Source organism: Pocillopora damicornis, chromosome 1, assembly GCF_964200805.1.
Source record: "Pocillopora damicornis chromosome 1, jaPocDami1.2, whole genome shotgun sequence".
Classification (NCBI taxonomy): domain Eukaryota; kingdom Metazoa; phylum Cnidaria; class Anthozoa; order Scleractinia; family Pocilloporidae; genus Pocillopora; species Pocillopora damicornis.
The window spans coordinates 7,060,761-7,074,282 of NC_142670.1; the positions used below are offsets into that span (position 1 = coordinate 7,060,761).

Here is a 13,522-nt window from a genome sequence, read left to right on the forward strand (position 1 = left end):
AAAGGCTGTCAACCGCTGGTTCCTAGCTGTGACTCTCCCACGCAACCCATCTCTTGTCAAGTACCGCCGCCAAGGCCGCCATTTCACGGCGTCTGTTGTGATTCTTGGAAGCGTCAACTTTGACGTTCCAGTGTAAAACTTTGAAACTTGCCTAGAAGGAAGAAGACTTTTCGCTCTTTACGGATATCTTCTACAGTTCGGGGTAAAGTTAAAAAAATTGTAGGGGTCTCCCTCGTTTATTACCACAGAATTATATAGTCTGTATCTGGGTGTCGTTGTTCTTTTTGTTGGTTTTTAATTTTTGTTGAGTCATAATATTACTCCTCTAATGGAAACCACCCTAAATTCTGTGCTAAGCTTTATTAAACACATAGACTGTGTTAGAGTGTTAAGCGAAGAAGCACACAAAGTATTTATAACAAAACAAAAAAAGTTGTAGATTTTCATGCTGGCTTCTGAAATGGGAATTGTGTTATCTGGCTAACATAGAGAGGCAAATGGTAGCAGTGATTTTTTTTTGTAAATAGATTTCTCTGAAAACGATGATGGATTTTATATATTATTTTATTTTCTTTGGTACATTTGTATTTCATATTTCTTTTTTTTTAAAGATAATATATATTAAGTACTGGAAAGTTATACGTACAAAAAAGAGCAAGCAGTTTAAGTCAGGTATATAGGAAAAAAAACAAGAGAAATATAATAAATAAATATTACGGTTTGTCAAGATGTTTTAGGCAGAGGTTTATTATTATCATTATTATTATTATTATTATTATTATTATCATTCTCTGTTACTACAGAGCATCTTTACAAAAATATTCAATAAGAAAAGCAAAACGTTGTTGCACGAGTCAAAGAAATGTTGTGAATTAATGAGCTCCGTGATAAGGGGAACGATTTGGGAAGGGAGGTGTGAGTTTGGAACTGAGGAGCAAAGAACCAGCGGCAAGAAAGAATACAGAGTTAACAGTCAGTTGCGAGCATTTAGTACACAATTGTTTGGCCAAGGCAAATATCGGAACAATTTCTTTCACACGTGCGAATTATTCATATTTCGATACAAGTCTTGATTCAGACATGGACTAAAAAAAATTCCAGGAACAAAAAAAAAAATGGATTCTTGTCTCGCAAGCTACAACTTAGAGAGACTTTGCGCGAAGGGTTGACAAACCGCAATTAACCAAATGAGAAGAGCTCAGAGAGGGCTTGCACGCGGCTCTGAAGCGCTTTCATTAAGATATCGACAGCATTGTAATTACTCCTGCAAAGTATTGTTCGCTGAACTATCTGCCATTTTCGAATCAATCAAAGAAAACTGAGTGTGATTCAATTCTAGTCTCCCTTGTCTGACAGCTTGGTACAGTTAGCGAGCTCCAACATCGTGAAGACCTCTGATCTTTCTCGGAGAAAAAATTAGCGGAAGTGGAAAGTGAGGTGGAAGTGGAATATTGGATTGGTGGGACTACCGGCGAAACCGGATTTCATACAATTTTGTGTGCTCGTTTTTATCCGCGCGGGGATCCCGGAAAGAAATTCGGGAATTTGACAACCGACCACCAAACACAGGTTCGACTATTCATTCCGAATTAGCCAATCAACCCACGCGAAAAGTTCTATTCACCTGTGTAGTATATGGTAAAACCTGCCATAAGGTGGGTAGATGGAGTAGAAATATGAAGCACGAAGAGAAAATCTAAGCAGACGAAAGAAGCCTAAGTCCAGAAATTTCTCAAGGAAATTCTTATCAAAACCTTCTGAAACCGTATCTCTGAGATTCTTGAGAATCCGTCTTGTGATGCTACCCTTGAAACCACGCACCCATTTACACTCCCAACCCAAAGGGGATAAACGGAACCTCTCCGATGGCTCTTTTCTGAAAATGATTATAATATACGCTATCGTCAGTAGACATGTTCTGCTGAAACATTTACGTCGACGCAGTTTCTTAAATCTGGGGTGAAGTCAAAATATCAGGACTTACAGACTGAACATAACAGGAATGCCCAGTGATCTGGGACAACGCTCATCAATATTTCCTACACTCGAGAAACCACACCGACTAGGGCACCACCCATGATGAGGACGCTTTCTATAAACAGAATAAAGCACCATCTTCCAAAGCCAAAGGTAATTTCTTTTTTCTTGCCTCTTCAACGATATATGACAAAATAACATGTCGCTTTACATGCTAAAGAAGCGCGTCGCGTGACATTCTAAGGAACGGCTGCAGTTATAAAATCTGAAAATATCGAAGTTTATATCTCATTTGATAACTTTATCCAAGGAAATGGCAAAAGGCTGAGCGAATAAGACATAGGTGCGCTCACTTCTTCAAGCGACAAGATGTGACAAAACATCCTATCTGTCACATAACGTGCTAAAGAAATGCGTCGCGTGACATCCTAAGTAATGGCTACCAACGATCAATATTAGCAGTTACAGAGTCAGAAAATATCGAAGTTTATCTCTCATTCAATAAACCTATTGAAAGAAATGGACAAATATTATCAAGCGAACAAGACATAGGCGCGCTCACTACTTCAAACGACAAGAAATGGTTTATGCAGGTTGATGCAGAAATTTTCTTCCCTTTGTTATTCCAATACTCACTGCCTTAACTGAAAAATAAAAGAATCTAAGTTTAGGGAGGAAGGTGAGTTGCCATGAAACATTTCCTGGCACATGGAACGATACATTGCACAACAGGATTGTTTTTTTTTATCATGTTTCCTAAAAAGAATGTTATCATGGTAAACGTGTCCATTTGATTGTACTGCATCTCAATTTGTCGGAGCAAAAGATAAATTCGTAACCCAACTGAAAGGAAAATAACACGCAAGTATCAGTGCTCATACATAAGCTATAATTATGAATTAAGGTAACTTTGTATTGAATAGAAGGTATACACAGAATATTTATTTGCTTCAGCTTCTAAATATCCTTGAAATCCAGGTTGACGTCGTCACCAATGAGTACAAATGGTGCCCAGTAAATCACCTCCTTGAACTTTTCAATTTCTCTCTTACACTTCACTGAGGCAAACCCAGAAGTAAACGCATGGTTCATTAATAACTATGAAAACTGTGCTCAATGGAACACAACTCAGAGAAACGCACGCTGTGTGTTGAAGAATCTCCAGGCTGATATTTTGTGGCCATGAGATCTCTCAGAGCTTGAGCACGTCCTTCCTCTCCTTTCTCTTTGTTCGAATGAATAACGTGGAATTCTCGAAAATTGGGAAATTTCAGTCTGTTGGAACACAAATAGTAGTGAATTTTTTGGTTCGCCCAATCGAAAAAATATCCAAAACAAATATTCTCACAAATTGTCTGATTGATATTGTATTGATATTGTAAGGAGAAATCCTGTCTTGGTCACTCATGTGAGATAAAGGGTTAGAGGTAAAGTCAGCACAAGAGCCACAGGTCTAACCTTGCCTACGCTTATGTTAATTTCAGTAGCATCAGGTGACTGGGAGAATTGCTTACTCCCCTCTAGACAAGGTTCCCCTCTAACATATCCGATCACAACCCTAATCTAAACTATAAAAAAATTCTCGAACGTGATTGGTTATCACCAGCCCGATTTGAGCACTAATAGGACACTGTACGCGTCATGTTTGTAATTGGACAGTGTAATAGGACAGTTAAAGGGACAGTTAAGACGTCACGCCTTTGTTAGTGGACAGAACGCGTCATGTGCGCGCGCTGTTGTCTCTCATTTAATTGTTGTTTTACAATTGGTAAAAGGACTTCGTGTAGTCCAATTCTGTCTGATTAATAAAAGTTAATACGACCGAGTGGAGTCTAATTCGGTCTATAATCATACGAATGATTAACAAAATTGGACGAGCGCGAAGCGGGAGTCCGATTTGTTAATCCCCAGCATGATTACAGACAATTTGACGACACGAAGTCCTGTTACCAATTAATCAAAACTATGAGAAAGAAGCTATGAGCTATGAGCTATGAGCTATGAGCTATGAGCTTTCTCAAAATTTGAGAAAGAAACTAGACATCGGTTATAAGTTTTAATAAAAATATCAGCAGTTAACTCGGCGAAATGCGAGACAAGAGCGCGCGCTCATGACCACTTACATTGGCATGACGTGTTAACTGTCCCTTTAAGTGTCCTATTACACTGTCCAATTACAAGCATGACGCATACACTGTCCCATTAGTACTCAAATCGGGCTGGTGATAACCAATCACGTTCGAGAATTTTGTTATAGTTTTGATTAAGAGTAGATTAACTCGTGATTAACAAATCGGACTCCCGCTTCGCGGTCGTCAGTTTTTTTAGATCACTCGTGAGGGAAAAGCATCATGAGAATCGAATACACTTGTACTCACATTTTAAAAGCTGGTGTCTTTCTATTTTTTCCCCAGTCTCTCAGCCAGTTCTTCAGCTTTCTCATGTTGCTCTTATCACCCAGCTGACCAATAATTTGCTTCACTGCAAAAGGCCGATATTTGTCTACCCATAACACTCTTGGTTCTCCTGCACAAAAACAAAATGACCTTTACTGTCAAAATCTTATGTAGATGAACCCTTTAATCCCTGAGACTGACTAACATCTAATTTCTCCTTTCAATATCAGCCCTGAATCAAACATTTAGGTCATGAGAATACAGCAAATGATCATCAACTGAAGAACCTCTTGATTGTTCAACAAATTCTCCTTACCAGCACATTAGGAAATGCATAAAGAACAGTATGGAGAATATGCATACTGATGTTAGGGTGTAAAGGATTAAACAAAAACTATACTGTCTTGTAACTCAGTTTAAGTAACACAAACAAGTCTACAGGTGGAAGAACAAATACATGAACCAACAGATGAACTCAAAGGTGGAATTTAGGGTAAGACTGAGGTGTGAATGGTGAATGGACAGAGGGAAAGAGCAGAGTGAGTGACAGATAGAAAGACAGTAATTGGATGAATGTACACACACAAAAGAGCAGACAGACAGACAGACAGACAGACAAAGTGAGTGATACTGTAAATTTGCCACCAAAAAGAGTTTCTAGCGCTGACATTGCAAGCTTTAGCCCTTCGTCAGAGCAGATTGCTAGTGCTTGAAACATTAGCTTTAGAAACTATTTAGGAAGGCCAATCTAAATTCTCAACTCAGTTGATAAAACCACATTATCTTGTTAATCTCCCCAATGATGCAGCACCACAGTTTACTCAAAAATTTACCCCCTTTAGACAGACACAGACAGACTGCTAGACAAATAACAGGATGGAAAAATGGACAAACCCATAGATGGAAGAAAGGAAATGAAGATGAACAAAATATATTATAGTCTATGGCTCCTATGAAATCTCATTGTCATCATCAATGAATTGTGTTTATTTATGCAAATTTGTGGCAAGTTTCCCTAGTATTTTCTCAGTAAGCCACACCCCAGATTTGTTATGAAAATTTAGGGAAAAAGGTGCAACTTATGTGTTGGTGTTCAAGTGCTTTTTCATTTTTTTCCTGTTTTGAGCTGTGCATTACAATGTACAGTACCTTAGAAAGTTTACTCTCTCCATGATCCCATCCCATGAAATAACTTGTTTTCTTGCTCACTGATTGGGTAACTTTTCCACCATATCTTTTTATCAAATCAGCAGCTTCATCTCTCTCAATACTTTCCAAGACTCCTGTAATAACAAAATAATGTCAGTCCATCCAAACAGTTTTATGCTCCCTAAAAAATGAATTACCATGTGCATGCATGATTCAAGATGAGCAGACAAATAATTAATTCTTCCTTTGAAGGCCTCTTAACACTGTCCAAACTGAAAAGTTACAAATGGCAAAAAAGTAGAAAACTCTGTAGCTACACTATAAACATTTGGGATCAATATAAGCATGTGTGCACCTACCCCTCCCCTAACCCAAAAAACCATCAACTGATAGCAAGTAAGGGTTAATGTTGGCTTAGGGGAGGGGTAGGTAGGCAGTTTCTCAGATACTGACATTGAACCAACATTTGAACAACAACTGAGAGTAAAAGGATAAAATACATTTTTTTGTTTAACCCTTTAACTCCCATGAGTGACAAAGACAGAACTTCTCCTTACAATATCAATACAATATCATGCAGAAACGTGATGAGAATAAATAATCAAGCAGGGGATTATTAGTTGATCCAAGACCAAATTCTCCAAACTAACATTACAAGAATTGTATGACAGACAGTAAGGAGAATTACTATTGAGATCTCAGAAGTAAAAGGGTTAATCAAAGCATTTTTTCAATAAACTGTATCTGCAGATTTTCCAAATAAGCCTTAATTCTAATAATCTTCATTTTCCTTTGTCTTGCATCTCTCATTAAAATTTGAAAGGATGGAAAACAAACCATAAAGAGCTTTGAGAGATAATAATTTAACTACCAGAAGAAATTAACATGTAACTTCTCCCAAGAATACCCATACATTATCCAGCCAATAAGTAATGAGAATACTAAAACTCATCAGGTACATGTGGCTGTGTTATTAAATATCTTAGAAGCCAAAGGACTTATCCCTTTAAGGGGGTCCATAGTGTTGTTTTTGCCAAAACTATTCCTCAATTGGTCACTACCCATTAATTTTGTAACAAGGTATGTGTTTACTGTAGTTCATCCTGACATAACTATAACATATTGGCAGAGCATCTACCTACAAGTTATGCTTGATTAAGCCCAAAAATTAACACATGATGCATGAATTTTACAGAAAGGCAAGGTATGGTGAGGTTTAAAGTTTTCCCTGTTCAATGCATGATGCATGAAGTACTGTCAAAAATACTCAGGATGCCTGATTTTTTTCTTTAAAAAAAATTGTGGGCAAAACAAGAATAGTAAGTTATTCACCTGTTTTCTCTTTTGGCAAATGTTTTCCTGGATTCCCTTTCAACTGAAGTAGAACCAAAGAAATCAAGTGCAGAAGTTGCTTTTTTCTCTTTAGGTTTGACAGGACTGAAGCAAGAATAAAAATCCGTTTATTATCCGTTTAAATCCTTTTAAACGGTTCATGAAAGCGTTTAAATGGTTTGCTCATCCGTTTAAAAAAATTTGCATCCGTTTAACGCTTTAGCTAAAACGTTTAAGCGGTTTGCTTATCCGTTGAAAAAAATTTGCATCCGTTTAACGCTTTTGGTAAAACGTTAAAACGGTTTGCTCATCCGTTGAAAAAAAATTGCATCCGTTTAAAAAAATTTGCATCCGTTTAAAAAAATTTGCATCCGTTTGACGCTGTAACAAAAACGTTTAAACGGTTTCTTAATCCGTTGTAAACAAATTATTTCCGTTTAACGTTCCAGGAAAACTTTCAACTGTTTATTTATCATTCTGTTACGGGTTGTTCGAAGTATCAATCTTACGTTCGCTCGATACCCGCCGGTTCTTGAAATGCAGAATGACCGTACCTTATTTTGGCTTTATCTTTTTCGTGATCATAGAAAGCGAGTAATCGTCGCATCCTTGGACAAACGAGTTAAGTTAAAATATCCGTTTGTACAAACGTAGAGCATCGACAACCAATGAAGCCATTCACTTGACCATGATCTTGCCATCGACTTGTGTAAACAGTGCGCCTCAGATCTTGTTTACAGATTGGTGAAATCGAGATAACCCTATCTTGGTTCCCGTGCCATGGTTTCGCTAAATTGGCTACTCTCTATCTGTTTATATCATCTTAATTCATCTTTCCTGGTTTTACTGACAATTATTTCAACGGCCGCGCTTAGTGCGTGACACCGATTCGACCTTCTATTTGCTAAAGAACTTATACATTGCGTGATTTGACCCTGAAGCGTCTCGGCTTCAGACAAGGTCGCGGCATTGCGTCTGCAGACTTGTTTCGTGAAAGACATGAAGTTTATTTTCAATAATAATAAGAATAAACAAAGGAGGAGATTGTGAGTTTCTCGCAATAGCCGTTTAGGGCACTTGACAGCGAAGCTATTCTATCCGTTCGAATGGTGTCGACATCTGTTCAAACGGTTTTTGAATCTGTTCGCCAACTAGAAGTGTGCGTTCGGAGAACTGCAGCATCCCTTTGAATGGTTTTGGCATCCATTCAAATGGTTTTAGCATCCGTTCGACAACTAGAAGTGTCCATTCGAAGAACTGCGGCATCCATTCAAACAGTTTGATGTCTGTTCTGTTCATCCATTTGAAAGGAGAAAATTGAACTCATCATTTCTCTACAGATATTCAGTATAGCGGTCGAAACGTTACAATCCACATCTCTGTGACTAAATTGTAAGACAAACGATTAACCATGATGACAAACACCTTTCATGAGATATTCAGTAGTTCAAGACAATAACTATAAACGTTATTTCAATGACAAATTGAAATAGTCTCCATTTTTGATCGTGAGAATAAAGGCCTTGAAATTGACTACAACAACAAATGAAATGAAAAAAAATACACAACAACATTGCCCATTCCCTGATCAAGCCATGCGCTAGGAATGGTTTTGCAAGCTGTTTAAGCAATTTAGTCATCTGTACGATTGGTAAACCAATCGTACAACCAATCATACAGATTAATAACATTTTCATCTGTTCGAATGGCTTGCCAGTCCATTCGACATTATCTGTTTTACTCAACCGTTTGAATGGCTACACAAACCATTTAAGCAATTTATTCATCAGTATGATTAGTGAACCAATCGCACAACCAGTCGTACAAATTAATAATATTTTCATCCGTTCAAATAGCCTGCCAGTCTGTTCAACATTATCCGTTTTACTCATCTGTTCAAATGGCTAACCAAACCATTCAAATAATTTATTCACTCATTCAAATAGTTAGGCAAAATGCTTAAGGACCGTTTGCTAACTGTTTGTCATCCGTGTGTTTTCGCTGTTCAAACAGTTTTCCGTCAGAGTCTGTTCTGCCTTTCAGGCTCACAAATGTACATGGGCATGTGTAGCAACAAGAGGAGAGAATTAGCCAACAGATCTTAGGAGTTAAAGGATGAATACAAAATTGCTTCATTTTACAATCCTGTTTAGGATAAAAATGAAAAAAGGCAAAACACTGTAACTTATCAGTCTCACTCAGGTACCCTGACATACTCTGACAGGCTATTGAAAATTATACTAACAAAGTTAATTAACACACAGTACCACACCATTTCTCACATTCCAATCCAGAAAGATACCTTGGGTTAGATATATGTAGATGAATGAAACTCTTGGTTAAAACATGTTGTAAAATTATCTACCATGTGCTAAATAAAAGATTCAAGACAAAGGAAATTTTACCATGTATGACAACAAGTACCAACTTTGGCAAAATAAGGTGTTCCCCCGCCCTCCTCCGAGAAGATAGATGGGAATGTGAATTGCAGAGTACATAGATACACATGAATGAATGAACGAAAAACTTTATTCATGTGTCAAATCGATCTAGCCGAGGGTAAGAAACCTAAACACCTAAACTCAATACGGTATTTTAAAATTCAACTAATTTAACTTTTTACAATAGATAAAATTTAAATACGTCATTAACATTAAGAACTAAAAGTTTAAAACTACCTTATTTAATACTCATTATTGAATCAAATAAACACATAGAGCGTTCCTGAGCCAGATAATTGTTCATGTGCTACATAGAACACAGTTCTCACAATCGTATTATAATTTAGACGAAAGGTTAGTTAAACAGATCTGTTTTTTAAAAGATTGTAGAGAAGGTGAGGTTTTTATGTTAGTTGAAAGTCGTTTTGCACAGCAAAGGGCCAATATATCTTAGGGAATGTTTTCCATAGGTAACAGTATTAAATCTAGGAATGTGGAAATCTGCGCCTCTGAGGTTGTTAGTGGAACTTTTCAATGAAAACAAATTTTTGACAGTCGGTGGGCACAGATTATGCCTCACTTTAAACATTAAACAAGCTATGTCCTGTAGCCTTCTTTCATGAAGAGATTTTAAATTAGCCTTCTTAAGTAATTGCTCATATGTAGATTTACTATCTCTGAAGACTGCACGCAGACCCCTCTCCTGAGTGCATGATGACCGATTCAGTCAGACAGGGGCTGTGATATAGCAGATCTTTTCTCCGTCATCTCTGAAGTCGAATTCCCTGAAAACATAAATATCTTTCTCTCTCAAATGCTACATTATCCATTACTTACCTTGCTTTTCGTTCGGCTCTTTCCTACATCTTGCTTCGATAATGACTTTGCAGTAGAATCTTTGCCGCGCTTATTTTCTACTTTCGAAACGCCTTACTTCGCTGTCTTTCCAAGCAGGGCTGAAGAACGATCGAATATCCTGTAGAAATATATGTAATTATGATTAAAACACCGGTTAAAAGACTGCCGCTGAGAACCAAAACGACTAACAAACCATTTTAGTATAGTGATGTGTTCACACCACTCTCCGACATTTCGCGCTATCTTTGATAATCTCCTGTACTTCAGTCAGCGGTCACCAACCTAGCTAGCTTCCAGACTCCTGCTATTTCTCTTCCGCTAATTTTCCGAGAAAAACAATAGGTCATAAGATAACCATTATCTAATTCGAATTCGCGGAACCAAATGGAAAGAGCTGTCAGACGAGGGAAGTTGAGCCACGTGCAGTTGTCCCAATAGATTGCTTTGAAAATGGCAAATAGATCCGCGGAGAACACTTCTCAAGGGTACGTACTCTGTTGTGGATGTCGATATTCCATTAATGAATGCGCCCTAGATTCGCGCACGCTCGTTCAGTGATTTGGTTATTTCGTTTCGCTATTTGTCTCCTCGAGGTGTATTGTTTGTTTATTGAAAAATACTCAAAATTCGCAGAAATTTGCGAAAAATTATCTGAAGTTTTATACGCTGTCATTCAAAAACAATTTCATTTAATATAAAATGACTCTGTAGAGAAAAAAAACTACGTATAAAGGTTTTACCGATTGGACTTGAATGGATTAAATGTGGTCGTGTTACGATTAGTGCGTATTTTCCCAAGCTTGAAATTACACTCGTTTCTAAATTGTATCTGCTTAAGTAGTAGCAGATGATGGAGTTTATGCGCAGAATTGAATACAACTAAGTCAAAGAATTAACGCTTGTAACACTGCTCTTTGCGCCTGTCTTTCAAAGGTCTGATGCCATACAATGCATTTGGTCTCTATTGTAAAACTGGAATCGACCATATCTCCGGAATTTTTTAGGGCTCAGTGTAAATTGCCAAACCAAACCAAACGAACTGAAAATATGAAAATCTCCGTGGTGTTCTTGGCTGAATCTTCACTACGTTCGCGAATATATAAATCCTCTTCTGTATTTAAAAGAAGGACTGTACCATTCAGCCATAAAATGCAAATATATAATTCACGTTAAAATTCCGTGAGGCTGCAGCTGTCCAATTCACAAGTTGTCAAGTATCGATGTTCGTAGTCGATAAATAATTCGATTGCGTGACATGACACCTTCCCTGAAAAATATCGCGTGACTAAAGTTGGTTTGCAGCATGTTTCTGATCGAAAAATAATAATTAAAAAAGTTTTCGTTGAGGTTTCAGTAACAGTAATGGTCGTTCTGTTATCATTTGAATGATCTGTAGACTGAACTGACCGATTCATCCTTAAGGGGGGCATTGGGATTTTCTATATTTTTTTTGAGATCGGGTTTTGTGCTAAAATAAAAGAATTTCGGTTTTTCGGATTAGGTATTCATTGCGGTTTGCAAAATTTTCCGTTCTTTAGCATTTGGTTTTCGGTTTTCGTCAAAAATACCTGTCTAATGGGTTACGGATTTGGTTTCCGATGAAGTTTTTGGATTGTCCTATTTGGATTCCGTTTTCTCTTCGATCCAAGCGGCCATTATGCGCCTCTTCGGCTCCACTGATCTCGAATAGCCGCGAAACCTCTGTATGCTCCACTTGTCAACACCGTAGCGGATCGATTAGAGTTTTGAGAACTGGGATGTGAACATTTATCGGTTTTGACTGTTTTGCATGCGGTTTCCGGTTCTGGTGGAATTTTTTTTTGCGGTTTTGCGGTTGTGGATTATTTTTTTCGACGGCTTTTCCTAATAGACCCTCTCATACTTCCGTACAGTGGAGTTCTACACGGATTTTTGCTTTGCAAATTGAAAATCTTTCTTTCTAAATTTACAGATCTTTCCTTTTGTTATGTTCCGTGTCTTAAATTACAGTAGGCCTTGTTTAGTTATTTCCTCTGAAATTGTATGAGGATTTCTTTTAAGTTTATATTTTAAATTTTCTTTTTTATTTTTCTGGAAATAAATGCTGTTGTCTTTCTCACTTCAAACTTGAATATGGGACTGAAAGTGAGGGGAATGTGGGCTGAAGGCTGAGGTGTCCATGCCAGACAGCTTGAACCTGCCTTTGTCTGCATTATCATGTATTAACTTTTTAATTTTCCATTCCAGCATGAATTTTTAATGTTCTGTAACACCTTTTTTTCTTCTTTAATACTAATAATATCACAAATTTATTTTAATCCAAAGATGTCTTTGTAATTTTGTTTTTTGAGACATGCTGATGGATTTTCAATCTCAAAAATTATCGATTTAGGTGCCCCACAGTTATCAAGGAGAGTCTGTTTGATCTTGGCTGTCTTCCTCCAGCTGTAAGTGAAATACTGAAGTAACTTTCATCAAATAATGACAACAAAATTTTTTACATGTAGCAATGATTTGGTTTAGCACCCTCCTTCCAATAAGCACCTCCTCTGGAATAGGTTCCCCTCTCCCCCTTGTTTTAAGTCAGAAAGTTTGAAAGGTGTTACTGTTTTGCTAAAACTTCATCTGCAATTTCATGCTTGTATGATTGATAATAATTATTACATGTATTATTATTTTTAAGCTCATCATTATTTTTATACTGGCCTTTGTCAAGCAAAGGGTCAAATCTGGACTTCAAAACTGCAATGGATTTCCTGGTTTGCTGATGTGAGTACAGAATTGATTAATCAAGCAAAAAGGTCAAGGCTTACATTGAAGGTCAGCAACATAAAGTCTGATTATTGTGTACTTTTAAGTAATTGTACCTAAGTCTAAGTGACACCCAGCTACATGTACTTTTTTTCGAAAAAGTTGCTACTTGTAATACAAGGCAAGGGGATGTGCTGCTGGTTTGGGTGGCATTTTCATGACTCACTTAGCTATAATGGGGTTACATTTTCAGTAGAGTTACAAGAGTGGGGACTGACACATTTTCATGATTTGAAAATTTTCCTACATCAAAGTAAGGATTTACAAACAGAAAGGTTCAAATTAGATTGAAATGTACCAGAATGTTAATGCACTGAAGATGAAAAATAAAGTGTTCTAATTTCACGTAAACAAATGTGTTGCTTCATTTTAGGATCATGACCTACTTAAAAGACTTGGTTTTAGCTAGATAGATGCATCTATAAACAGAAATTGACTAAGTTGGGATTGCAAAAATTACATTTCTGGTAAAGTGACTAACTTAGCAGATGGGGTGTATAGTTGGCCACAGAATAGACTATAATGGGGCAGGTATTCCAAGAGGCCAGCAGCAAATGGGTAGATGGGATCACAAAAATA

The 13,522-nt window shown here is 37.2% G+C and overlaps 3 protein-coding genes and 1 long non-coding RNA gene across 7 annotated transcripts in view; 1 reads left to right on the forward strand and 3 right to left on the reverse strand.

The window, feature by feature from the left end:
- The window catches only part of LOC149051659 (replication factor C subunit 1-like), a 232,892-nt gene extending 222,507 nt beyond the window's left edge, over window positions 1-10,385 (reverse strand). Inside the window, exon 1 of the mRNA XM_089185658.1 lies at window positions 10,133-10,385. The gene's annotated coding sequence lies outside the window, so the exon portion shown is untranslated. The remainder of the gene's footprint in view (window positions 1-10,132) is intronic.
- Window positions 1-13,522, reverse strand: part of LOC149051672 (uncharacterized) — a 225,988-nt gene that overhangs the window by 85,919 nt on the left and 126,547 nt on the right. The window lies entirely within an intron of this gene.
- Window positions 2,846-13,522, reverse strand: part of LOC113678086 (uncharacterized) — a 128,039-nt gene continuing 117,362 nt past the window's right edge. For 3 of the 4 annotated variants that reach the window (XM_089185630.1, XM_089185637.1, XM_089185636.1), the window contains one exon: window positions 4,361-4,503. The gene's annotated coding sequence lies outside the window, so the exon portion shown is untranslated. Of the gene's footprint in view, window positions 3,253-4,360; window positions 4,504-13,522 lie in introns of those variants that run through there. The other variant, XM_089185618.1, reaches the window with a different exon arrangement.
- LOC149051679 (uncharacterized) lies at window positions 10,471-12,959 on the forward strand. The gene is made up of 3 exons (XR_016180828.1): window positions 10,471-10,638; window positions 12,525-12,579; window positions 12,816-12,959. It is a non-coding gene; the product is annotated as an uncharacterized LOC149051679 (long non-coding RNA).